The sequence below is a fragment of the Heptranchias perlo genome, chromosome 24 (genome assembly GCF_035084215.1).
Source record: "Heptranchias perlo isolate sHepPer1 chromosome 24, sHepPer1.hap1, whole genome shotgun sequence".
NCBI lineage: Eukaryota > Metazoa > Chordata > Chondrichthyes > Hexanchiformes > Hexanchidae > Heptranchias > Heptranchias perlo.
In genome coordinates, this window is record NC_090348.1 from 28,133,354 (window position 1) to 28,160,638 (window position 27,285).

General features: G+C 45.6%; 1 protein-coding gene across 1 annotated transcript in view; it reads right to left on the reverse strand.

The window, feature by feature from the left end:
- LOC137341643 (guanine nucleotide-binding protein G(i) subunit alpha-1) overlaps nt 1-27,285 on the reverse strand; it is a 208,946-nt gene that overhangs the window by 72,932 nt on the left and 108,729 nt on the right. The gene's annotated exons all lie outside the window — the stretch shown is intronic.

Sequence of the window (27,285 nt, forward strand, 5' to 3'; positions counted from 1 at the left end):
TGTCTATCCAGTGAGACCCTGAGCCAGAGGCAGAGTAAGAGGAGGAAGAGGCAGTGGAGGAGGAGGAGTTGATGGAGGATGAAGTGGAGGAAGAGGCAAGGAGAAACAAGGTGCACAGGCCCTCTCCGCCAGGGCTCTGCGTTAATGAGCAATATCAGTAACCTCAACCAGACCTCCCAAGTCACCAACAGTCCTACACTCCTTCCCTTTTCTCTCCCACATGACCATCAAATCATTCTCCTTATGATTACACATTGCTTTTTTTTTATTCGTTCATGGGATGTGGGCGTCACTGGCAAGGCCAAAATTTATTGCCCATCCCTGATAGCTTTTGAGAAGGTGGTGGTGAGCCGCCTTCTTGAATCGCTGCAGTTCATGTGATGAAGGTTCTCCCACAGTGCTGTTAGGTGGGGAATTCCAGGATTTTGACCCAGCAACAATGAAGGAACGGCGATATATTTCCAAGTCGGGATGGTGTGTGGCTTGAAGGGGAATGTGCAGGTGGTGTTGTTCCCATGTGCCTGCTGCCCTTGTCCTTCTCGGTGGTAGAGGTCGCGAGTTTGGGTGGTGCTGTCGAAGAAGCCTTGGCGAGTTGCTGCAGTGCATCCTGTGGATGGTACACACTGCAGCCACGTTGCGCCAGTGGAGAAGAGAGTGAATGTTTAGGGTGGTGGATGGAGTGCCAATCAAGTGGGCTGCTTTGTCCTGGATGGTGTCAAGCTTCTTGAGTGAAGTTGGAGCTGCACTCATCCAGGCAAGTGGAGAGTATTCCCTGTAAATGGTGGAAAGGCTTTGGGGAGTCAGGAGGTGAGTCACTCGCCGCAGAATACCCAGCTTCTGACCTGCTCTTGTAGCCACAGTATTTATGTGGCTGGTCCAGTTAAGTTTCTGGTCGATGGTGACCCCCAGGATGTTGATGGTGGGGGATTCGGTGATGGTAATGCCGTTGAATGTCAAGGGGAGGTGGTTAGCCTCTCTCTTGTTGGAGATGGTCATTGCCTGGCACTTGTCTGGCACGAATGTTACTTGCCACTTATGAGCCCAAGCCTGGATGTTGTCCAGGTCTTGCTGCATGCGGGCTCGGACTGCTTCATTATCTGAGGGGTTGCGAATGGAACTGAACACTGTGCAATCATCAGTGAACTGCAGCTCCCGCAGCTCATCACATAATAAAAACCACCACCAACTGTGAGTTCAAATACAAATTTATAAATTAACACATGAAATGATGTAAAAAACATTGCACCATTCACCCTTGTGCATTCTGTTAGTGCCCGTCGTTCGTGTGCCTTTTCCTTTCCTAGTGCTCCTACGAGGTGCATCCCCAGTGGCTGGAACATGGGTGGTGGAAGGCTACTGACCTTCAATTGAGGAGCATGCAGATGGCTGTGGAGGATGACCTCGAGCAGCTCTAGCCCGGAAGGGCCTGGCTTTAGACTGCACCATCTTGGCCTGGGTTGCAGCAGTCTGGCCTGGCTGGCCAACAGGCAATAGCAAGGGCACTAGCGGAGTGTCAGGGATGGGAGCAGGAATGCTGTCATCCTGAGAGAGGACAGCAGGTTCGTCTGCCATGACGCCACTGCCACTCTCCCGGGGCTGCGCGTCAGCAATCCTGGTGATCTGCTGGACAACAGATCTTTGGAGTGCTGTGACGCCCTGGAAGCTCCATTCCACAGTGGAACCCAGAGCTACAATAGCAGCAGTCTGAGCCTGTAACGCAGCAGTCTGAGCTTGAATGGCGGATGTTTGTGCTGCAATGGAAGCTGTGACATCGGTCATCAGACGCTGCACCATGGTGGGTGCCACAGATGTGCTGATGGAGGTGACCACTCGTTCCATGTGGGAAAGGATGGGCTTCAAGCTCTGCGCAAAGCCCTATGCCAAGTTGGAGCTGGACTCTTCCATGCCCCTTGACATTGTGAGCAGGCTTTCTGACAGGCTTTCTAGTGCCCCAAGCATTTGGTGGTGTATGCCCATCAGCCTTCTTCTGTCGCCTGGCCCATTAAAGTCATCATCTGACTCCTCTGCAGCAGAACTAATGTGCTACCTCGCCCTCCAGCGTACTGGCATCTGTGGTATCCATTCCCCCAGCCCTGGCTCACATGCACTTGTGCTCAGTGTCTCACCATGTGCAGATCCCTCCTCTATCCTAGCCTCTACACTATGCGTAGTGTCAGTATCTGAGCTGGTGGCTGCGATTGTCAGATCAAGTGACGATGAGTCTTCATCAACACTGTTTTCCTCCTCCTCCTCCTCCTCCTCCTCGGACAGTGCCGGTTCCAGTTCTTGGGTATCTGAAATAACAAAGGGACACAGGTTGAGTTGTGGAGCGGCGAGAAGAGAAAGTGAGACATGCGTGCTGACACCATCTGCAGTGAGTCAGAAAAGATTATGGGATGAGGGAGAAGTGGGAAGCGAGGAGGAGGAATAGGTATGCATAGACCATCATCATCGATACCTCCAGCACCACCAGTGGCCATGGCCTGCCCATCCAACTATCGCCAGCACTGTCTCCTCCATGGGAGTGAGGACGTGTAGGTGCTTCTGTCCTCCCCCAGGTCTTTCCTGCTGCCTCCTGTTGTGCGCTACCTTCTCCTGTAAGACAGAGGAAAATATGTCACTGAGTGTCCTGCAAGGTGTTTGGGTGATATGGCTGTCATGGTTGAATAGCTGCCAGTGTGTGTGACCTGTGAGTTGTGGGTGTGTGGCTTGCAAGAGTGGTACTATCTGAGGGTGAGATGCAGCATCCGATATGCAGCATTGTGTACAAATGGAAAGCGTTTGTTGGTGGGTGAGTGGGTGACAGAGGGTGTTGTGCGTGGAGCAGTGGATGAGGCTGGTGGTGCAATTGGTAGAAGACACCACTTGACAATTGAATTCACTCACATTGACCACTCGTGTCTAATCATTGAACTTCTTCCTGCACTGTACCCATATCGTGGTGCAATGCTCCTGGCATTTACTTCTAGCGCAACTGCCTCCCACTGCCTCCAGAACATGTGTCCGGAGGGCCTCCTGCCCCCCGTACGGATACAGGATGGCCCTCCGTGCATCCACCTCATGCACCAAGGCCTCTAGTGCGTCGTCTGAGAACCTTGGTACACACTCTCTCGCAGGCCCAGTCATTACTACGTATCTTCCAGCACAGGTTTAATTGCCAATGCAATTCCTGCAGCCACAGTGCACCTCCTCTTTAAGAGGTGCAGGCTGCCTATAAGTAGTGCTGGTAATGCCCATATCGGGCCACCTGCTGGTGTGCGCAGCCACTCAGCAGCACAGATAGTACTGGCTGCACGCAGAAATCATGACAATCACCAGGCAGCACAAATCTCACGTGCTGCCTGCATCTCAACCAACAGGCACGGGATAATCATGCACTGCGATCCCAGCGCCCGTTTTCGGGAGTTAACCAATTTAACCCCCGAGACTGCTCTTCAATTTTATTCCAAACCCAGCTCACTTAGAATAAAAGCAGTTTAAAGTTACATATTTTATTTTAGAAGAAGCATCATAACTTAGAGATCTTTGGCAGTATTTTATTGTCTCAGTAGATGTTGAGGTAAAGAGTGACAGAGGGGAAAAATCCCACGGGGAGATCCAACCTTAACATCAGACTTCCCCTGCCCTCTCTAATCAGTATCAGTATTGAAGGTTAGTAAGGTCCATTGCTACATAAATATACAACACAGTTTAATGACTCCTAAGGTTAAAAACATTTTTTTTATCTGTCTATAATATGAGTTTCTATTTGGTACATCACAGATTGCTGTACATGTGATTTGTTTTCTATTTGTGTTTTGTTGAAGTGAATTCAATGTGTCCATTTAAATTACACTACATTTGTTTTTTCTTATCTCTTTTACACGTTGACTTTAATAAATTATTTGTGTCCTAGCTTTATCTCATATCTTTCTCTTGAAGTACCTTCCAATGGAATAACGTTTTCATTTGGAAAGGGGTAGTCCAGTTGACGCTAACTCTCCATACAAAAATATAAAGAGAACAATTGGAGATCCACAACAAAAGAAGAAAAAGTGCCAACGTAAATCAGCAGGAAAGAGACAAGAAGTCAATTACAGGTGGAAAAGATATGCACTACCAAGTTACTTACTAAACATAAGCCATGTACAAATATATTACAAAAACTTGACATTATTCCATTTTAACCAATGTACCCTGTGTCACCCATGACCTTACATAAATTGATTCCCAATGAGGTTGTTACAAATGCCTCTCCAGTCAATAATGTTAGTAAAAAGTCAATGTGAATATAAAACAGGGAATCCCAAATTCATACCTGCACCAATTTTTTTTTTGTTTACATTTATAACCAAAACAAAATTATTCTTGGATTCAATTCTGTGCAGTTGACACAAGAGTCACAAGCTGGATCTTCAGATCATCAACAAAGAATGGTGTGAATACACACAACAGTTGACAGCACGTTATCAAACAGCAAACGACTGTACATCTCTCCTCTCTAAACATTCTACGATGATGAAGTTATGATTGATTCATGATAGGAATCAGCAGAATTGACCTGGAATTCCACTATGTGAAACTCCTTCCTGAAAACAATTTAATTCATTAAAAAATTACACAGGAAATGTGGGCACAGGATCCTTCAATGGCAAAGGATTCATGTTTAGCCCTCAGATATTGCTATGGAGTTATAGGAAGCTTGATTCTTCTGAGGAAGGGAAGAGTGACAAGGCAGATGTGCTTTAAGGTACCTGACTGGCAGGTGCCAGAGGTGGTGTTTGCTGGGATCAAAGGGGAATCACTCATTTACCTTTGCTAGCACCAATAAGACATAATTTGTGACACTCCAAATACTCCATCAGTTGCTTTTGTGTATATTACAGGTGATATTAAATGTCACCTCAGTCTATGAAATTAATTGGTTGACTGTACATCCTTTCTGTCTGTTTTTTTTTGAGTCTTCAATACCTTGTGAACATGAGGACTTTAAACCACTTGGGACTATTGCTAACCACACACATAGTTTTTAATCTGCTGTTCCATGCTTTAGCATATGGAGAATATTATTTTAATTCCACAACTGGTAGCTAGTTAACACTTTAAAACAGGCATATTGAACGGTACATGTGTTGGATCCTGTAGTGTGACTGGTCGTTAATGTGGGTAATGATTCTGACATTATGTCATGGTTCACAGAGATAGCAATCAGACTTATTTTCTACAATAGATTATGATGCACAGCCATGCAGAACAGCTCTTCCTTTCATTTTATTTAATCATTTATATTTTATTCATGTTAAGATTTTCATTTCTAAAATATTCGTCTTACAAACTTTTAGGGCGGGGAAGATTAAAATTATTTACAAAAGTATGTATTTTTTAAATTGCAGGTTTGAATGAAAAAAATTAGGGCATTTACAGGAAAATATTGTTTAAAAATAGAAACTGTCAAAATATATGGGCTCTTGAGTTAAGTAAACCACTCCCAAGTTCACAAATAAAGAACTAGATTAAATCTAACTAAGAATCTGCAGACAGGATATTTTTGACTGAATGATGATTGCTGGGTAGCTCAGTTGGTTCATTGCTGGATGAGAGGCCAGAGGGTCTTCAATTTGAATCCCAGTGGGTTCACTCAGCCTTTCATTCTTCTGATGTGGGATGGAAATAGAGCCTGCAGTGATTCTGTGCAGTGCCTACCGCATAGTCTAAAGGCTTTGGACTCTCCTGGCAGTCAGCAGTAAAAATGGAGATAACTACCACCTCATAGTACCATCTGGCAGCAACAAGATGTTTTCTTTTTCTCCGGCTCTGCAACATTGAATCCTTAGACTAAGTGGGAATTCTAAAATTCTGCTGGGCCAAATCATTGCTCTCAATCTTCAATTATATCATTTTTGCTCCATGCCTGAGTCCACTGATTATACATTACAAGGAACAAAGGAAGGATATTCTGGCTCAAACTAATAGCTACTTTAAAAAAAACCAGCGCACTGTTACAAGACCAAAGGTAATAACGAGAAAGCAGAGCATTCCCTCTGCACTATTTGAATTTTGACACAGCAAACATAAAGCTAAACAAGCCCTGAAGAAATCAAACAAAAATTAAAGGATCTTTATCAGATTATCTGAACGCCTAGCTAAATAACGGGGTAAATTTTAACCCCACAAATAGGTGGGTTGGGGGTGGGTGGGAAGGTAAAAATCGTAAAAAAGCAAAGCCCGCCTCCAACCCGCCCACTTCTGGTTTTAACAGAGACGGGTCGAGGGGCGGGTGACCAACCCGCTCTCAGGAGGTGGGTTGGTCAGTGAAAGCTTTTAAGGAGTCTGCGAGCCTCCATTTTAATAGGTTTTTTATTTTTAACTCCTGGGGGCCGGGATTCCCAGGCCTTCCGATTCTCACCACGTAAGAGGTGGCGAGAATGCCCGGATCAATAGGTAAGTGCCTTTATTGCACTGCTTGTGGGCCAGGAGGAGGAGGACTGTTTCCTCCAGGCCCAACAAGTCTATCTGCCGCGATCCCACCCACACAATCGGCCGATTCCCCCTCCCCGTGTCTGACCCCTACCACGATCTCTGACCCCCCCACCATGATCTCTGACCTTTCACCACGATCTCCGACACCCCCACCACGATCTCCGACCCCCCACCACGATCTCCGACCCCCACCACGATCTCCGACCCCCACCACGATCTCTGACCCCCACCACGATCTCTGACCCCCACCACGATCTTCGACCCCTCACCACGATCTCCGACCCCCCACCACCACGATCTTCGACCCCCCACCACGATCTTCGACCCCTCACCACGATCTCCGACCCCATCATGATCTTCGACCCCCCCCACCATGATCTTCGACCCCCCCCACCATGATCTCCCACCCCTCCCCATGACTAAGCCCCTGATGACCACCCCCCAATGACCGCCGGCCCCAATGACTCCGTAAAGACGTTTAGAAAACTCGTACTTCCGGGTTTCTTGTCAGGAATTCAACTCCCTCACCCTCTTCCCGGCTCCCCGTTAAAATTTACCCCAACGTGTCAATATTAAAGGCCGTAATCTTAAGGTCTAATTTTAGAAATACTTCCTTTATAAAACTTCATATTATCCTTTCAAGAGATAAAAAGTAAAATTGTTCAAAAGCTTCCCCAAAAACAGCCCCCTCCAACTCCCCCACCACGATCTCCGACCCCCCCATCATGATCTTCGACCCCCCCCATCACGATCTTCGACCCCCCCATCACGATCTTCGACCCCCCCATCACGATCTTCAACCCCCCACCACGCTCTCCGACCCCCCACTATGACCTTCAACCCCCCCACACCACGATCTTCAACCCCCTACCACGATCTCCGCCCCCCCCCACCACAATTTCCGACCTCCTCCACCACGCTCTCCGACCCCCCCACCACGCTCTCCGACCCCCCCACCACGCTCTCCGACCCCCCGACCACGATCTCCGACCCCCCCCCGCAATGACTGAGCCCCTGATGACCCCTCCCCCAATGACCACCAGCCCCAGTGATTCCATAAAGACGTCCGGGAAACTTGTACTTCCGGGTTTCCCATCAGGAATTCTACTCCCCACCCTCTTCCCGGCTCCCCATTAAAATTTATCCCAACGTGTCAGTATTAAAGACCGTAATCTTGAGATCTAATTTTAGAAATACTTCTTTTATAAAATTTAATAGTCCCTTCGAGAAAAAGTAAAATTGTTCAAAAGCTTCCCCAGAAACAGTGGCAGCAGTACATTTATAGGGATACATAATGGACTTCACCATTAAAAGTATTAAAATAAATCACAAAACTGTAAACAGATAGAACACTGAAGGCTGCACTGTGTGAGTGTCAATTCATATTCAGGGTTAACAGGGTGACACTGAAAAAGATTAAGTGAAGAACTATACCCATGGAACATCTAAAATAGTGGAACTGGCTACACATATGAGAGACTTCTAACATTCCACTAGCTTAAACTAGTGGTTACTTTGCAAAAGACACAAAAAGGATGGTATAAATCGTTGATCTTAGAGCGTTTAACTCTACAGTATCTGTGCCACTAAATGTCTAGGTGATAAATAGTTTTCTAGATTAAATTAAGGGTGGGGTACATGAAATAAGTAAGCCCTTTAAAACTCTCAACCTTTAACTTTTGGTTACAAATCAGAAGCAAATAACTTTAAAGGTTTTTAAAAAATCTCTGGAGTGACATACTAGAGACTACAGCCAAACACTAAGCATGTCATCCAAAATGTTGATAGATAGAAAGGAAGAGATGTGACTGGACACTGCCTTTGTTAGCACCAATATGACACTCCAAAAACTCCATTATGACAGTTCTTATTGTTACAGCTACAACCCTTCCAGTCACACAAACTGTGGAAGACCTCTCTAATTCACTGAATTATTGACAACGAGATTAAATGGTCTAACTGTTACAGAAGTTGAAGTAATAATATGGGTCCTCAGCTCTATGGCGTCCTGACTCACTCCTGCTATTGTAATTATATCTTGTCCAGTCAGTTTCTGATACCTCAAGGTCAAAACGGTGCTGTCACAATTGACAAGTGTCTTGGAAGAAATCCTAAATCCTTTTTCAGAAGCTTGGGCTCTGACTCTCTGATAGGTTGTTTAGCGAATCAGGTTTGAAAAAAAGCACATTGGAATTTTATGTCTGGTCGGGCCACCTTTGTCGTGCCCGAGATTATGCATCAACCAGCAAGCCATCTACTGTCACACAGATTCGAGATTCACACACATTTTATGCCACCAGACAGAATTGTGCTTATCTAAAATTCTCATGGAAAGATATAATATATCATTATTATACATTTGCATCTCTACACATTGTACTTGGATTGAATGGCAGACATTTCACAATCACTGAAACTATGTTGGAAAATAGTAAAATTCAAACATACATTTAAAAATGTAGCATAAAGAAGAGTTGTGTTTCCTTTGAATATTTCCTGAAAATTGAACCCTTTATATTAAGTATATTGAGAATATTAACAAATATCACTGCTTATGCATATGATGTGAAGACCTTGTACAGCAATAAAATTATACAGGTTATGTTGACTCTGAAAACACTTAGAATATATGTGATTGAGGTGAAATGAAATGGAATATTAAATGTTCCATGAAAAGTATGAGGTGAGCAATGAAGACTGTGCTTAGGTTTCCTAGGAAACCATTCTTACATGGAGAAAATGGTTTTCTATGAAGAAAAGAAATATGCCTCAGGTAATTCTTCTATTTATAGAACCGATGTATCTGAGAAAGCCTTCTGGGCTTGCGCTGCTAAATACTGAATTTTATTTACTGTTTATGCAGTGGGTTAATATCTTTTTTCAAAGCAGACAAAGGAATTTCATGCGAACAGATTAAGAGTTCCGACACGAATATTCACACATCGTAATTTCAAACCTGTAGGTTTTCTGAAGTGTTAAGTGTTAGGACATCATAGACAGGAGGGGATTGTATAATGTTGTCTACCCATCTGAGCAGCCCCAAATGGAACCAGAGACCTGAACTAATGGCAGGTTAGGAAATATATGACTAAAATATTTACATGAAGTGTTTGGGGCATTTCTGATGAAGAGGACCAAGGATGGGCTCATGGGGTACACCTGTGGTGACCCATATGGACAAGGAGGTAGAAACCATTGGAAGATATTTAAGGTCAATTTTAACAATGCAGAAAAAATGGGTTTATCCTGGTCCAAAGCACAGGCTCATCAGTGCCTGTAATGTGGGGAATAGGCTGTGCACAATTTTGTAACATTAGCTCTGCCACCATTTTGAGTAGGCTACAGGCAAAGAAAAATGCAGAATAGAACCAGCTCTTAAAGGGCTGAATCTCACTATAAAAGGGGAAGCTGTGATGGAGGATAGAAAAGTTTCTTAATTGTTCACAATGACACAGTGAAGACATTTGGGAAGCACTGCTATTTTTGATACTAGAGAAGTTGGAGGTCCTGCTGCAGGAGTTGCATCATAAGAGAATTGCCCTACTGGGTCCTACTGAATGGAGAGAGGGAATCAACTGAATCAATACAGCCAACCAGCATCGTTGGACCTGGTTGAAAATGAGGAATAAGTTTGCTGTTATCATGAGAAAGGCAAAGGTAATTGTACGCCTCTAATGTTCCTTACATTTTTTGTGGGACCCATCAACCATGTCATAAACTAAGTTTGAAAGTCCCATATCCTGTCGAGGTACCATTTCAAGCGCTGTGTACAACCACTGTCGTTCTGCATATGCCCTTTCATTATGCCCATGCTACTTGACACATCTAACTGAATAGAGAAAACAAGTACCAGCAAATCTTAGAATACAAAGTGTTAAATTCTATACCCAAACACCATCAGGTGTTATATTTGGATGTACAGTTAGATTCTCTCCACAGCTGTAGAATTCCAAGAGGGATGGTCAGTGAAGAAAAGAAATGTTTCAGGAGAAAAAGTGGAGCAACGTTGATTGTTGATATAAATATTTAAAATACTCCAAGCTTCCCTATAGAGGGAGCCCCTATGCAGAGAAAAATGATTTCAAACTGCAGTGGATTAATTTGAATTCAGCGTGGAGCAGATTTTCATGGGATTAGGGGAGAACTAATGGAGTGAGAAAGAACATTTTGCTAGATGGAAGTGGAGGATAAATGAATTGGTTTTAAGTATGCATTACAGAGAAAGCAAAGTAACGACATCCCATTAGGAAAGAGGTGTATCAGAGGACAATGCAGGCAACAAATTAAGTCATGTGGGAAATAAGGTGATAAACAAATACTTTTCCTGAAGTATAAATTTACAGGTATGAATAAAAGAATAAAGCAAAGGAAGTTAAGAAACTGGTCATGAAAGCTACAATATATAACACGATTGTGGGGAATCTAAAACAAAACGTGGAAGACGTCTCTGAATTTATTTCTAGCAAACAGGAGGTCAGGGAAACAATAGTGGCACAATATTGAGTAATCAAGGGATGGCAGATATCTTAACTGATTTATTTGGGTCAGTGTTCATGGAGGAAAACTTAGCGGGGTAGAGTTTCCGCTTTGGGCGCAATTGGGAAATTGCGCCCAAAATTGCGCTAGTTAGGTTACAGTTCAAGTTTTGGATAAAATTAATTTGCATAATCATAAACGAAAATCTTCAATGAACCAGTGCAATCGGGCAGCGTAATACAACATAATTGTTCCTTTTTTTTTCCATTAAAAAGTATCCATTGATGTATTTAAGAGTGGTAACCCGATGCAGTTTTAGTAATACAGCTAAAAATGGGTTGATCACCAAAAATAAACATTTTTAATAAGGGCGTCCAGTCCTCCACCTGTGAGTAACCTGATTTAAAATCACTGAAAACTACTTTTTAAAAATACAATACTGAACCATTTAATAGATTCATTGGTGTACACTAGTCACTTTCTTAGTAAATTAAATAGTTTTTGATATGAAAAAACTTTTAAAACCTGCCTACTAGTGCCTGTGCGCCTAAGAAAATGAGTGCAATTTGAAGACCCTTCCCGAACCAGAGCAATTTCGACTCGGGGGCGTGGCCAGTTTTGTGGGCGGGGCCTGATTCGAGCGAATTGAATCTTGAACCAGCATAAAGGATGGCGGAAAACACGGATGTAAGTGGTTTTGGGCATAACTCACTTACATTTAAAATTCCCCGATCTCTTGCGCTGATTCAGCCGATTCCACTCAGATTGTACTGATATTACTGGCGAAAATTAGCAGAAACTCTATCCCATATTCTTTTTTAAAAAATGGCAATTTGTGGATTACCTACTGTGATATTCAAACATTTGGACTAAATTAATACATTAAAAAAAAGTGAACCCCTTTCAGCTGGGTGGGACTGCGCTCACCTGGTTCCATTCTTATCTATCCAGTTGTAGCCAGAGAAACACCTGCAATGGCTTCTCTTCCCACTCCCACACTGTTACCTCTGGAGTCCCCCAGGGATCTATCCTTGGCCCCCTCCTATTTTTCATCTACATGCTGTCCCTCGGTGACATCATCCAAAAACACAACGTCAGATTCCACATGTAAGCTGATGACACCCAGCTCTACCTCACCACCACCTCCCTCAACCACCTCTGATTTGAAACACTGCTTGTCGAACATGAATGAGCAAAAATTTCCTCCAACTCAATATTGGGAAGACCGAAGCCATGTGGAGAAAAATTGGATAAGGGTCCGTTCTGGGCGATGCGCTCCCACCCCGCGCCCAACGGACCCTACGCAGGCAGCACGTGAGCTTCGTGCCGCCTGCTACTCACCCTGAAATCTCCGTGCAGCAAGCGCAGCCCTCGCTGCTGAGAGGCTGCATGGAGAATGAGGAAGTTGGAAATGGGGCGTGCACAGCGCACGTCATCAGCTGCCTGCACTACTTAAAGATGCAAGCACATGTCCAATAGCAGATACACAGCCAAGGAGGAGAAGGGAGAATGGCATCACGAGTAGCTGCACCAAGATTCTCAGACGATGCTCTGGAGGCCCTGGTGGAAGGTGTGGACCAGAGGAAGACAGCCATGTACCCATGTACAGCTGTGTAGGCATTGACAGGCTGTAGCACAGGAGGTGAATGCGAGGAGCATTGTAGCATGCATGTGGGTGCAGTGCCACAAGAAATTTAATGATTTGACACGAGTGGTCAAGGTGAGTGAATGCAAGTGTCAAGTGGCACATCCTACCAACTGCACCAATACTCCATGCACGACACCTCCTGTCCACCCACCCACCCACCAACAAACACTGCCCATCCATACGCAATGCTGCTTCTCACCCGCACATAATACCACACTTGCAGGCCACACAACCACCACTCAAGTCACACAAACTGGCAGCTATTCTACCATGACAGGCACATAACCCACACACCTTGCAGGACACTCACTGACACACTGTTCTCTGTCTTGCAGGAGAAGGTGGCGTATAACACCCGCCAGCAAGAGGGACCTGAGGCTGGATGGGCACGTCCACATGTCCTCAACCCCCTAGAGGAGACCGTGCTCAGGATCTTTGTGCGGGCCGTCGCTGCAGCCGTTACAACGTGCTGCGCCGGAGGAACCGGTCAAGGGGATCTCTGCATATCTTACGATTCTTCTCTTTTTCCACATCTCCCTCCTCCCATAATCTTTTCCGTCTCATGTGCTGCACACACTGCCAGCACGCACCTCTTACTTGCTCCTCTCCCCACTCCACAACTCAACCTGTTTTCCTTTGTCATTGCAGAGGAGGAGGAGGAGGACACTGAAGCCACACTGTCACTCGATCTGACACTTGCTTCCACCAGCTCAGAGACTGACACTGCGTGTCCTTTAGAGGTTAGTTTAGAGGAGGGATCTGCACGTGGTGAGACACCGAGCACAAGTGCGCAGGAGCCGGAGCGGAGGGAACGGATACCACAGGAGCCAACTCGCTGAAGGGCGAGGTCGCTCACTAGTTCTGCTGCAGAGGAGTCAGATGAGGACTTTGATGGGCCAGGCTACAGAAGACGGCTGATGGGCGTACACCATCAAATGCTTGGGGCACTGGAAAGCCTGCCAGAAAGCCTGCGCAAAATGAGAAGGGACATGGAGGATTCCAGCTCCAACTTGGCAGGGGGCTTTGCACAGAGCTTAGAGCCCATCCTTTCCAACATGGAATGTGTGGTCACCTCCATCAGCGCATCTGTGGAACCCACCATGATTCAGCATCTGATGACTGATGTCACAGTATCCATTGCAGCACAAACATCTGCCATCCAAGGTCTGACTGCTGCTTTTGCAGCTCAGACTGCTGTCTTGGAAGCTCAGACTGCTGCTATCATGGCTCTGGGAACCACTGTGGAATGGGGCTTCCAGGGCATCACGGCACTCCAGCAATCCGTTCTCCAGCTGATCACCAGGAGTGCTGAGGTGCCGCCCCGGGAGATTGGCAGTGGCGCCATGGACCTGTTGTCCTCTCTCAGGACGACAGCATTCCTGCTCCCACCCCGCCACTCCGCCAATGCTCCTGTTGTTGCCTGTCAGCCAGCCAGGCCAGACTGCTGCAGCCCATGCTGAGATGGTGCAGTCTGAAGCCGGGCCCTCCAGGTCCAGAGCTGCTCGGGGTCATCCTCCAAGGCCATCTGGACGTTCCTTCATTGAAAGCCAGCAGCCTTCCACCACCCATGCTCCAGCCACTGGGGAAGCACCTCATAGGAGCACTAGGATAGGTAAAGGCACATGGACAACAGGCACTAAGGGAATGCACAAGGGTGAATAGTTCTGTTATGTTTACATATTTTAATTTATTAATCCATAAATGAGAGTTTGATTTTGCATTTAGTGGTGGTTTTTATTCATGCAATGAACTGAGAGGGACGCCAATGTGTAACCTGATGAAGGGTGATTTGATTGTCTTGTGGGAGGGGAAAGGTGGGGAAAGTAGGACTGTTGGTGAGTTGGGGGATGTAGTTCCAATTATTGATAGCAGGCACGGATCAGACGAGCACGCAGAGCCCTTGCAGACAAGGCATGTGGTTCCTGCTGCAGCCTTGCGTCTTCCTTCACCTCCTCTTCCAGCTCCACCCCCTCCTCCTGCACCCCTCAGCCTCTTCCTCCTCCTGCTCCTCCACCTCTTCCTCCTCAGCCTCCTCCTCCTCCACCTCTGGCTCAGGGTCTTCTCCGATCATTGGTGGCAAAGGCTGGCGAGGTTGTGCAGCATGCAGCAGACCACCACGAATCTGCCCACCCACTCAAGGGAGTACTGCAGGGCTCCTCCAGACTGGTCGAGGCAGCGAAAGCGTTGTTTGAGGAGGCCTATGGCGTGCTCCACGATGTTGCGTGTGGCAGCATGGCTCTCATTATAGGCCTGCTGTGCACGTGTGTGCGGATTCCTGACCGGCGTCATGAGCCACGTCGTGAGGGTATAGCCCTCCAGCCAGCTTTTGACTTGCCGAGTCAGATGAAAGATAGCTGGCACGTTGGACCGCCGCATGACGAAGGCGTCATGACTGCTCCCACGATAGCGGGCATCGACGTCCAAGATGCGATGCGTGTGGTCGGACACCAGCTGCACGTTGAGGGAGTGGAAGCCCTTTCGGTTGACAAAGACAGCCGATTTGATGTACAGGGCACGCAGGGCAATATGTGTGCAGTCCATGGCACCCTGCACCATGGGGAAGCCAGCAATGCGGGCGAACCCCCGTGCTCACTCGTTCTGATTGTCTCTGTCGAGAGGAAAGGTGATGAACCTGTTCCTCATGTGGTACAGTGTTTCTGTGACTTCCCTTATGCAGCAGTGCACTGCATACTGCGAGATGTTGCACATGTCGCCAGCAGAGGCCTGAAATGCTTCTGAGCCGTAGAAATTCAGCGCCACGGTGACCTTCACAGCCACAGGCAATGCTGTCCTCACCCTGCTCTGAGGCTGCAGTTGTGGCCGCACCAGTTGACAGATCTCAGTGACGGCTTCCTTGGTGAGCCTCAAGCGTCAGATGCAATCCTCCTCGGTCATGTTGAGGTAAGAGAATTGATCCCTGAAGGCCCTCATTGGCTAGGGTCTCCTGCTCAGTGCCCTGCGCCTCCTCGTCCTCCATCTCCTCGCAGCTTGACCTGCTGGGCGTGTCCTCTCTGCATGCTCCCAGTCATGCTCAATGCCCAACGGGAGCCCTAGCAGACGGTTGGCAGGAAGGTTGTTCCACCAGGGTTGTAACTTTCCGACCTGTAAGGTAATACCTGCCAAAGCACTCTCAAAAGTAGTGAAGGGACTCTCAATAAGAATAGGGAACTTTAAAACATTTCCTACTCCTCCAGCAGCCAGAAGCAATAATCCAGCAACTAACCTGCAACACCTGCATGGCCCTTTAAATAGCGCTGGTGGGGGGTCCTTCAGGCACTATAAGAAACGTTTAGATGGTCAGGGATAAGACTGTGCATTGAGTTGAGCGTTAAGGTCCAGAATTGTGTGTATCACTTTAAATCAGTGTTGCACACTGATTGCAGCCATTTTCTCCCTACTTTACATGCTTCCAGCGTTCGGGATGCGCTAACTCCTATACCAAGATGGCATCTGGTGCACATCACACAGGAAACGTGCGAGCGCATCCAAGACGCCATCTTGGATGTCGGAGGGGCCGTGTAGCGCCGAAACAACGGGCACTACACGGCCCAATTTAGCACCCACGGTCTTCGGTCCCCACCACAAACTCCGTTCCCTTAGCCATCGACTTCATCCCTCTCCCTGGGCACTATCTGAGGCTGAACCAGACCGTTCACAACCTTGGCATTCTATTTGATCCTGAGATGAGCTTCCGACCACATATCTGCTCCATCACCGACACCGCCCACTTCCACTTCCGTAACATCGCCCATCTCCACCCCCGCTTTAGCTCATCTGCTGCTGAAACCTTCATCCATGCCTTTGTTACCTCTAGACTTTACTATTCCAATGTTCTCCTGTCCGGCCTCCCATCTTCCACCCTCCATAAACCTGAGCTCATCCAATACTCTGCTGCCTGTATCCTAACTTGCACCAAGTCCTGTTCACCCATCGCCTCTGTGCTCGCTGACCTACATTGGCCCCAGGTCCAGCAACGCCTCGATTTTAAAATTCTCATCCTTGTTTTCAAATCCCTCCACGGCCTCACCCCTCCCTTTCTCTGTAAGCTCCTCCAGCCCCACAATCCTCCGAGATCTCTGCACTCCTCTAATTGTTGCCTCTTGCGCATCCCCGATTTTAATCGCTCCACCATTGGCAGCCGTGCCTTCAGCTTGCTAGCTCTGGAATTCTCTCCGTAAACCTCTCCGCCCCTCTACCTCTCTGTCCTCTTTTATGATGCTCCTTAAAACCTACCTCTTTGACCAAGCTTTTGGCCACCTGTCCCAATAGCTCCTTATGCGACTCGGTGTCAAATTTTGTTTGATAACGCTCCTGTGAAGCACTTTGGGACATTTTACTACGTTAAAGGTGTTATATAAATGCAAGTTGTAGTTGGTGTTGTTGAGATACTTGCACAACAAATTCTATTCCTTTGTGGTTTAGAAGAGATGGATATTGTTTTACAGCTGGCAAAACATTCACATATCAACAGAACCAAGCACACATTTCTTTACAGCTAATACGGCTTGTCTGTCAAGCTGCAATAGCTTCAGCCTCCCTGTGTTTTGAGCTGATTATCTTCATGTATTTTTTTTTGTGAATCACCCAAAGGAACTCTTTTGATTTAATCCTGAAATATTCTGAACTCATTCCAAATTATCATTTTATTTTCCACTGGTGACCATCAAACTTAGTAGCCCACTTAAACATTTTATCGCACAGATCACAAGACCAAAGAAGATTCAATCCCATTGCTCTCCCTGGGTTACAATGTGGTAAAACACACCATTATAACTATCCTTTTGCCTAATGTAGAGATCAGAGTGATGTTAAGTAAGTCTATAGAATAACCCTGATGGCTTAGTGGGTAAATGCTGCTGGGTTGTAGATACCAGGAAGGTCCCAGGTTGATCGCCAGTCAGCAATGAATTAACTGATCTCAGCTTGAGCAGTAGTGGGGCTCTACAATTGCCAGTTGAACCCCTTGGGCCAGGAAAAAGGGAAAAATAAATCAGCCATTGTTCCCACTGCTGCATCCCATCTAGCGATCCCTGCTACAACTTTGCATACGGAAGTCAGAGGACATGAAGCAGGATTGGGCCATAGAACCACATCCTCATGTATGTTGCTGAAATCAAAGGAGGAAAAATGGAGAAGAAGAAAAAACTATAGGACTGATTATGCGATCGGCGGGCTGGTAGTGCTGATGGGATTAGCAGGGCCAAGGGGCATATTACTCTGCAATGGAGAGCAAGTTGCCAAGCACTGCTTGTGCCACCTCCTTCAGCACTCCCAGCAGCAGATCATGGGATATGGAATTTCAGGGCCAATGTATTCATCTGTATGACAAAACTAGGCATCTGTGACATTTGTAATGCAGTGGTAAAATGTAAACTGGCTAATCCTTAGCGAGTCTCCTGTCATTGCTGTGGCAAAGAAGTTGAATGCCATTGTCACTTGAACCCCTATTAGCAGCACAGTGCTAATGTTACTTGCCAATAGATCTGGTTCCAGGAGATGGTACAATTGGCTTCCTTAGCATGGCATAGCCTCCTCATGTGGTACTCCTCGGTGCCATGGAGGTTGTTTCATCATCTGCAGTAGTAGCCGGGGAGCACCAAGTCCTGGGGTCCTCCTCTTTTGGCCTCTAACTTCCCTGGCTTTCTTCTACTGCTCCTCCTCCAACATGTCCGGTATTGTTAGATACCAATTAGACTCTAAACAGCAGGTATTTGTATTCATAAAACAGGCACCTGTTACAATTATGATAAGAAAAGCTCTTTGAGGAAGGAAAACACAGGGGAAAATGGCAGGGGAGAAATTCTGCGGTTCCTGCAGCTACGGAATCAAAGGGCACTCAGGACACCACCTGGCTCAATAACGAGACATCAATTTTATGGAATCAGCAACCAGCATTAAATTGTACTATTACTGCTGCCCAACTCCTATTATATTCACCATGCTCAGTCTCTACTTTATCTAATGCCAATGATTCTGACATTTTAACAGAGGATATTAATCCTTACTAAAGAGGTGCTTTCATTTTTAACAGCTTGCCTCAGGACCTCAGCCCTTTCTAAATCGATACTTTCATTTCTCAATCTTACATAAGAATCACATTCTTGCAATAATTAATTCATTTTCCCTTAACTTCTCATCTCATGCAGTCAAATGCATCCATTTGCGAGTGTCATCGAGAATGGTTCAGCTCAATGATACGAACACAATGTGATACCTACACTTTACTTCATGACTGTAGCTTTTCCATCCTAATATTTCTTGCCAGAAGTGCCTTCTTCATTTAAGCTTCCTAGATAGTCTGAGTACATCAATGAATTATTGATTGAACACAATGTAAATAGCTAAACTCTTTACCGAATTTCATAGAAACTCAGTATATTGGCTGACGTACTTTAAATGAATAAGTAATTCAGTCACTGCATAACTGGAATCTATAAATAAATAAACAATTCCCTTGATTATAGTTAATGCAATGACTGCAACAAATAACTAATTGCCTTAGTAAAAAAATTAATTTGTTGACTGTAATAAGAAATAAATAATCAATCAGCTTAACTAAATAATGAATCCAGTGACTGGACTGAGGTAAATAAATAATCAATTGTCTGAAACAAAAATCAATTTACTAAATTAACAAAAACTATTTTCCCTGATGTTTTAAATAATTGCCTCAATAAAATTAATATTTTTTATTTCCTTTTAAATACATCAAATTGAATAATTAACCTCAGTTTAAAACAATCCTCAAATTAATCTAATTGTGCCTCCAGAAACTAAATTATTCCGGTAGGCATTCCTCCAATTTACTGTTCACGAGCTAAGTTTTTATTTATCTCCCACCCAGCACTTGTTAAGCAGTTCATCTTTCTTTGGTTGCTGATAACTCTCCCTCCAGCTAATTTCGTATCTTAACTGCTAACACTCCCAAACTGTCTCTCCATTACCTTAACTCTGATTTTTAAATCTACTATATCACTGGACGTTGGAACTCATGTTAGGTCACCTAATCTGGATTAATCAGGCAACTCAAAGTGGATGGCCTGAACACCATGGTGGGCAGAAAAGTGGCAAATGGAATTCAATCCAGAGAAGTGTGAGGTAATGCTTTTGGGGAGGGCAAACAAGGCAAGAGAGTACACACTAAATGGGAGGATACTAAGAGGTGTAGAAGAACAAAGGGACCTTGGAGTGTATGTCCACAGATCCCTGAAGGTAGCAGTACAGATAGATAAGGTGATTAAAAAGGCATAGGGGATACTTTCCCTTATTAGCCGAGGCACAGAATATAAGAGCAGGAAGGCTATGCTAGAACTGTATAAAACATTGGTTAGGCCACAACTTGAGTACTGCTTACAGTTCTGGTCACCACATTACAGGAAAGATGTGATTGCACTAGAGAGGGTACAGAGGAGATTTACGAGGATGTTGCCAGGACTGGAGAATTTTAGCTGTGAGAAAAGATTGGATAGGCTGGGGTTGTTTTCTTTGGAACAAAGGAGGCTGAGGGGAGATTTAATTGAGGTATATAAAATTACGACAGGACTAGATAGAGTGGATAGGGAGAACTTATTTCCCTTAGCAGAGGGGTCAGTGACCAGGGGGCATAGATTTAAAGTAATTGGTAGATAGATTAGAGGGGAGCTGAGGAAATATTTTTTCACCCAGAGGGTGGTGGGGGTCTGAAACTCACTACCTGAAAAGGTGGTAGAGACAAGAACCTTCATCACATTTAAAAAGTACTTGGATATGCACTTGAAGTGCCGTAACCTACAAGGCTACGGACCATGTGCTGGAAAGTGGGATTAGACTGGATAGCTCTATTTCGACCGGCACAGACACGATGGGCCGAATGGCCTCCTTCTGTGCCGTAACTTTCTATGATTCTATGACTACACTTACTTCATTGGCTGTAAAGTGCTTTGGGACGTCCTGAGGTTGTGAAAGACAATATAGAAATGCAAGTCCTTTCCTTCAAAGAGACATTGTTCCTTGGGCAGCAGCACACCCTCCACTTGTTAGTTTCAAACCCTCACTGCCACATGCAGGCCTTTCTGGCACGAGCCCACCTTTTGTTTAGATCTTTGCACCAGAGGTCAAAGTGAATTGCAACTGAATTCAAGGCTGAATGATCATCGTTTGTTTTCCCTTAAGCCCCTGGTGAATTCAATCAGAAAATCATCAGAACGGTGGGTACTGGCAGAGGTGGTCTGAATAGATTTTGAAGGATATGCTTTTTCAGATATAGTAATTTTCTTCTGATGTATTTTTGTTGTTATTGCCATTTTCAAGCAATAATGGGCTGCTGCAGCCGGTCTGGCATCTGTGACTGTAAGTAAACTGGTGACTTGTGCATCACCTGAGGGGTGAACAGTGTTAGCTAGAAAGTCCTGGTAATAACCATCATTCGCTTGATTTTTAACGTAGACGGCACCTCCAATCCTACAGCATTGTGAAAGGTGTGTATCTCCTAATGTAAAAAACACTTCCAATAAATGTGTTTTATTGTGTCTGCAAAGCATCTTTATCCACACAGATTATTTTTGCAAAGCATCTGTACAGCCTGAATGTTGTGCTTAAAACAGCAATAAAATGTAATACTTGGCAGGGGAACTGAATTGCATTTTGAAACTATACAACCTAATTAAAAAAAAACCTTAAATTAAACATGGCTTGGGTAGAGTCTAAGGGGATAAACCATAAAATTAGTACTGCTTTTGTGGGTGCATCAATAAAATACTGCACATTTAGAGGATTGAGATCACACAGACCTTGAAATTCTGCTGTGCAAAGATATGGGCACTTAAATCATTTCTGTGCAAATCCTTTGTCCACTATTTAACAAAGTCATTAACCTGACATTAAAATAGCAAGGAAAGGAATTGTGTATGAACACGATGGGCATGATTTTAAATGGGAAAAACGGAAGGGTCGGGTGGAGTAAAAGTTTTAAAAATCTAAAACCCGCCTCCAACCCGCCCACTTCCAGTTTTCATGGAGGCGGGACGAGGGGCAGGCAACCAACTCACTCTCAGGAGGCAGTTCAATCAGTAAAAGCTTTCAAGGAGGCTGCGGGCCTCCATTTTGACAGGTTTTTTGTTTTTAACCCCTGGGGGCCGGGATTCCCGGGCCTTCTACTTCACGCCACGTGAGAGAAGGCGAGAAGGCCCGAAACAGCAGGTAAGTGCCTTTGTAGCACAGCTTGTGGGCCCGGAGGAACAGGAGCGCGTCCCCCAGGCCCAACAAGCCCACCTGCGGTGACCACCCCCATGATCTCCAACACCCGCCCCCCCACGATCTCCAATTCCCCCGCAAAACAATCTCTGATTCCCCCCATAACAATCTCCAATTCCCCCCCGATCTCCAATCCCCCCTCCACACCCCACAATCTCCGACTCCCGCAATGACCCCTGACCCTGACCCGCCAATGACTGACCCGACCCGGAGACTGAGCCCCCCTGATGACTCCTGATGTCTGAGCCTCCTGATGACTGAGCCCCTCCCCGATGACCCCCGATGACTGACCCCCCCCTCGGTGACTGACCCCCCCCCTCGATGACTGACCCCCCGATGACCCCCTGATTGAGCCCCCCCCGCAATCTAACACTTACCTGTTCACGTCCTCTTCATTCCTCTTCTCACAACCTACTAAGGCTAGTCTGTCCACCAGGCTGGCCTGTCAGGCGGGAAACAATCAAAAAAAAATAAGACATGCGTTTGTCAAAATTGTAAGGACGTCTAGGAAACCCCCGTACTTCTGGGTTTCCCATCAGGAATTCACACCCCCCCCCCCCCGCCCCCGCCCCCTCCTCGGACCCAGCCCCCTCGATAAAATCATGCCCGATAATTTACGCAGGCTAATCTTTGCACAGTGTAGTTTCAAGCCGAGAGTGAAAGGAACGACTTATGACAACATTGTTTCTGACATCTTTCAATATTCCAGCCAGATTGCTGCTGCAGAATTTCCACACGGGCCTTTTTAGAGAGCAAGAGACTCATTTCCATTTCATTGTGACACTTGACCGTGATTATTGGTGCAATATGATTTGATTTCTTCATGGGAAGAAATAAATAATTTGATGGAGATTGCTGTGCAAAATATTTTCTAAAAACTACTCATATATCTACTGAAAGTTTGGCGGCAATTTTAACCCAATTTCTGCCGAGGTGGACAGTTAAAATTGCTCATGTTACTTATCCACTCTGGATCAGCCAGGAGCCGACCAATTGCAATTTTAACCTGTTCAACTGCACAGGCGGCAAGGACACTGCCTAAAGCCAATGAGCTCCTTTTTAATATATGTCTGCTGGGTCCCTATGATGTCATCGGGACCTCGCTGCAATTTTAACTCAGGGGCCTGAGCGTTAAGCGGCAGTGAGTTTCACACCAGGCCAATCCAGTGGGGAAACAGTTCAAGGCCAGAAGAGGACGAAAAAGGGCAGTTTTTATCAGTTTTATTTTACTTTCCTTGTGGGGCCATGAGCAGGAGTGGTCCCCCAGACCCCACAAGAAAATTTAGGCCTTCCTTGCTGCAAGCTTACCACACCCCCCCCTCCCCCCACCACCCCGATCGTGAGACCTCCATGGGACGGGCCCAGCAGCCATCACTTATCTGGTATCGACAGGTGGCTTCTGGGCAGTGCGATTTTCCAATGCTTCCTGCTGCCGTACCACCTGGCGGGATTTAAATCAAGCCCAGGAGTTAAAAAAAAACCCCGGGCCTCATTTCTGAAGTGGAGCAGAGCATTCGTTTCTAACTCACACTGCTGCTCACCCGATGAAAACTGGCCAGAGTTAAAATCGGGTTGCTTCTTTCTGCCTGAAACAGGCAAGAATCCCTCAGCACGATCTTCCAAGACTCTCTCGATTCAGGAATTGTCCCCTTGGATTGGAAAACTGCCACCAATATCACTCCATTATTTAAGAAGGGTAGGAGAGATAAACCACGAAATTATAGGTCTATTAGTCTAATGTCAATTATGGGGGAGTTACTAGAATCTGTTATTAGGGGCGGAGTGACTGAGTATTTGGACAAATATGAGCTGATCAGAGAGCGCCAGCATGGGTTTGTAACAGGTAAGCCGTGTCTAACAATCCTAGTTGAATTTTTTGAGGAGGTAACTAACATGGTAGATAAGGTAGTGTCTGTGGATGGTATTTATATGGACTTCCAGAAGGCATTCGACAGGATTGCACATAAGAGACTATTAACAAAAATGAGAGCGTTTGGAATTGGAGGCAACCTATTGGCTTGAATAGGAAGTTGATTAGGAGGTAGGAGACAGAGAGTAGGGATAATGGGTATGTACTCCAATTGGCAGAACGTGACTAGTGGTGTCCCTCAAGGATCTGTACTGGGGTCTCAGCATTTCACTATATTTATAAATGACTTGGATGAAGGAATAGAGAGCCATATATCGAAGTTTGCTGATGACACTAAGTTAGGTGGCACAGTAAATAGTGTAGATGGGAGCAGAAAGTTGCAAAGGAACATTGATAGATTAAGTGAGTGGGCAAAACTGGGGGAAAGTGTGAGGTCATTCACTTTAGACCCAAGAAAAATAGATCAGAGTATTTTCTAAATGGTGAGAAGCTAGGAACTGTGGATGAGCAGAGAGATTTAAGGGTACAAAAATAATTTAAAAGGCTAATGGAATGTTGGCCTTTATCTCAAGAGGGCTGGAATACAAGGGGTGGAAGTTATGTTACAGCTGTATGGAGCTCTGGTTAGACCCCACCTGAGCATTGCACCTCAGGAAGGATATATTGCCCTTTCAGGGAGTGCAAAGCAGATTCACCAGAATGATGCCGGGGCTAAAAGTGTTAAATTATGAGGACAGGTTGCACAGACTAGGCTTGTATTCCATTGAATATAGAAGATTAAGGGGTGATCTAATTGAGGTGTTTAAGATGATCAAGGAGTTGATAGGGTAGATAGAGAGAAATTATTTCCTCTGGTGGGAGAGTCCAGAACAAAGCAGCATAACCTTAAAATTAGAGCTAGGCCATTCAGGGGTGATGTCAGAAAGTACTTCTTCACACAAAGGGTAGTGGAAATCTGGAAATCTGGAACTCTCTCTCCCAAAAAGCTAGGTCAAGTGAAAATTTCAAAACTGAGATTAATAAATTTTTGTTAGGTAAGGGTATTAAGAGTTACAGAACCAAGGCGGGTAGATGGAGTTAAGATACAGATTAGCCATGATCAAATTGAATGACAGAACAGGCTAGAGAGGCTGAATGGCCTACTCCTATGTTTTATGTTAATCTAAAGGTATATTCATCTACATATAATGTTCAGTAATAAAGTCAAATCTCTTTCCTTCACTTGTTTTTTCTTCATAGATTGAAGAAATAGCTTCCACTATAGCATGCTCTGAACAATTTCTAATATGATTGCATTTCAAAAACTGCTTATGGAAGATTAAAGTATGTTCTAAAATCAATGGCTGGTACACAGTCATGACTGGAACCTGACTGTGAAAACAGCACACGAGAAATTAAGCAATATTTGTGAAAATCAAAGGCTGGAAAAATACTCTCCGCCTCATAATTATTCGTCAGTCATCGATTTCTTTTCAAAATATTGCTGGCGTGCCTTTTGGGAGGTGCTGCAATTCTTGCAGGTCTGTTTAACTAGCATTACATGGAGAGATCCAGCGAGTCATTTGGAACAGTCTGCACACTGGAGATACATAAAGAGCAGCGTTTTCTGCTGTTAATTATTAAGCTAGATTTTTGCATTTAGTTCATCTCTGGCTTTAATTACTTTGAGGAATGGATCTCATTGCTACAAATGTAATAATTTACAGCAGCATTGTCACCACGGTAAAACAACAGTGAAATGACCATATTTGTGAACAGAGGGAGCCACAAACAATTGCCATCATTACATTATCAAGAGTATCAGGTGCTACAAATGATTTCTTTTACCTCAAGATTTGAAAACCATATTATACAGGTTTATATGGAAACACATTTAGTATCCAGCAAGGATGCCAACATGGCAGTAATTTGCAGCAAGGAGGTCTCAGAGCTCACCTCTTTCTGGCTGTTGCAAGAATTCAGGTTACCCAAAAGCTCCCTGGAGCAGGGAGATTACCCCCTTTAAATGTGGAGAGTAGGATTCTTACATTACAAGAATGTTTGCTGAACAAAACCCAGCTGCACATTCATAGTTCTATAGTGAGTATGCAGCTGCAATAATGGGAGGTTAGTGGTGTGTTACTGTCGGTTTCCCAGAGAATGCTTGCCTGACAGTTAACTCCTATAATGCTGACTTTTAAATCATGTATATAACGTATTCCCATCTGTACCTGTCAACTAGCTGAGCAAGGTTTAAGCAGTCATTTATACCACTGCATTTGCACAGGTGTTAGTTTCTGAAACTTCGCGGGGGGGGGGGGGGGGGGGAATTTTGACCCCAACCCGCCTCGAACACACCCACTTCTGATTTTAATGGAGGTGGGTTGGGCACAGTGACTAACCTGCTCTCGAGAGGCAGGTCAGTTATTTAAATATGTTAATGAGGCAGCTGAAGGGAGGCGTCAACTGTCGGATCCAGCAGGTAAGTGCCTTTCCAGCAATGCTTGTGGGCCAGGAGGAGCAGGAGTGCTTCTCCAAGGCCCCCCAAGCAAACTTGCCGCGATCCGCCATTCTCCCCCCACTCCCGGTGGTCTGAAGCCCACCCAATCTCCATGCCGACCCGCGATCCGAAGCCCCCGCCCCCCCGACCCACGATCTCTTCATCTCCCCCCTGACCCATGCAATCTCCACCCGACCTGCGATCTCTTCAAACCACCCCACCATCGTGCGATCTGCCCCCGACCCGTGATCTCCCACTCCACTCCACTCCCCGCTGCGGCCTTCCAGGGCAGGCCTTCCCACCCGCCAGCCGGCCAGCCTCTCAATCTGCTGGCTGCCGTCCGGGAAACGGAGAAAAAAATTCAAATGAGGGCTTCCATTAAATTTGGCAGGAGCTCCACATTACCTGCATTTCCTGTAAATATCGGGGCCTTCGGCTTTTCAAGCAAGAACTACTCAATGCAATGATGCTGATATAGGTAGCACCTAAACTGTCCACTATGGGACAGAAGGAACTATTTCTCTGCTTGCATATAATAGGAGGGAACAGACCAGAACTGGAGGAAGTTCAAGGGACTTCAAGTCCTTGACTCCATTTCAGGAGATCACCCTGAACATCACCAGGGACTAGAGCATCAAGAGAACAGGAGGGACTGAAGCCAGCGGCCTTCCCCAAACTCATCATTGGTGCCTGGAAAGCGGGTATTGAGCCATGTATGGATGCCATCAATTACCCTTGTATTTTAAGAACTACAGCAGTTTGGTGCAATTAGGCAGCCCAGTCATTGCCGTTGATGCTGTTCAGTGGGAATGCAGGTAAAGATGTTGGGTCTACTGAACAAAGTATCGGTCACCAACTTTCACACATCTGGGCGGTAAATTGACTGATGCTGCTGATATCCCCTGCATGGAAGAAGCTGAAGGTAGAAAATTGAGGGGCGTGGTCACCTTGACAGTCACTGGCAGTGTCGTCCCTATTTTTGAGGTTAGCTGCAGGTCCCCTCAAAGCAGGTGGCACAGCTCAGTTACTGCCTTCCTGCTAAAGCTCAGCCTCTGGAGATAGTGTTCCTCAGGCATTTCCAGAGAGCTGTGCCTGGCCTTGCAGATATGGTGGATGGCATGT